The 1,121-nt window shown below is 45.0% G+C and overlaps 1 pseudogene; it reads right to left on the bottom strand.

Moving 5' to 3' along the window:
* Positions 1-595: 595 nt before the first annotated feature.
* On the bottom strand, positions 596-713 carry LOC126237988 (5S ribosomal RNA; annotated as a pseudogene).
* Between the last annotated feature and the right edge of the window lie 408 nt (positions 714-1,121).

Below are 1,121 nucleotides of genomic sequence, written 5' to 3'. Positions count from 1 at the left end.
TAGTGCTCGGAACCATTTGAACAGCCTGTGGGATGAACCTAAGCAAGTAGATCGGTCTTAAGAACGTACAGAATATCAAACCAGCTTTCAAAGATATTCACCACCATAATTGTCAGAAGTAGACTGCCGGGACTGTTGGGTCTTTGTAACATGTAATCTAATCTGTGAGTTGTGCCGCATGGAACAGGAACCGCATGTGCAAATGCGGGAAATGGCCGTGGGCAAGAAATAATTGGCGGAAATAGACAAGGGACTGCCGCCGACGCCACCATCACTTCCTTAAAGATATTTTTTTTAGCCAAGATCGCCTTCAAAACTATTTTTTTCACCGGTTTCACTGAGTAAGACGGTCATATTCAGATCTTCAAAAACGTTTTGGCTCTACGTCATGTTCCATTGTGCGTTACTTACCCATAAAAACTAAACTCCGCCGTTAAAGGCCATGGAGGCCCAACGGTACTGATCGGCCACCGTGTCATCCTCAACCCATAGGCGTCACTGGATGTGGATGTGGAGGGGCATGTGGGGAGCACACCACTCTCCCGGCCGTATGTAGCTCCCCACTTTTCCTCACAAGGGCTCAGTGCACCCCGCTTGCCAACAGTGCTCGGCCGACTGGATGGTCACCCATCTAGGTACTAGCCCAGCCCGACAGCGCTTAACTTCGGTGATCTGACGGAAACCAGTGTTACGACTGCGGCAAGGCCGTTGGCTTTCGTTACTCATTACCATATTAAAATTTTAGTGAGAAGTTTATTGCACATTACACACACGTTTGTCAAAAATCAGGTTACAGACAGGTTTTTCACAAATAAAAATATGCACAAACCAGTTTGTCACAAGTAAGAAGATACACAAACCTGTTTGTTACTTTATTTTTGACAAACCTGTGTGAAATGTGCAATATACTCTCCGCTAAAACATTAACATGGCATGAGTAATGAATGCTCAATGGAACATGAGTACAACCAAAAATGTTTTTAACGCTCTGAAAATGACAGTCTTACTTGATCACAGTGAGACTTGTAATGTATTGATTATTCCTTGCTACTGTAGTGTTACCTTGAAGCTGTGAGAAAGGAGGACAGGCGCTCCAAGGCGCAGAAGGAGAGACGATGCTG

The sequence above is a fragment of the Schistocerca nitens genome, chromosome 2, assembly GCF_023898315.1.
Source record: "Schistocerca nitens isolate TAMUIC-IGC-003100 chromosome 2, iqSchNite1.1, whole genome shotgun sequence".
NCBI lineage: Eukaryota > Metazoa > Arthropoda > Insecta > Orthoptera > Acrididae > Schistocerca > Schistocerca nitens.
Note: the sequence above shows the minus strand (reverse complement) of the source record. Positions and strands in the feature narration are given on the sequence as shown.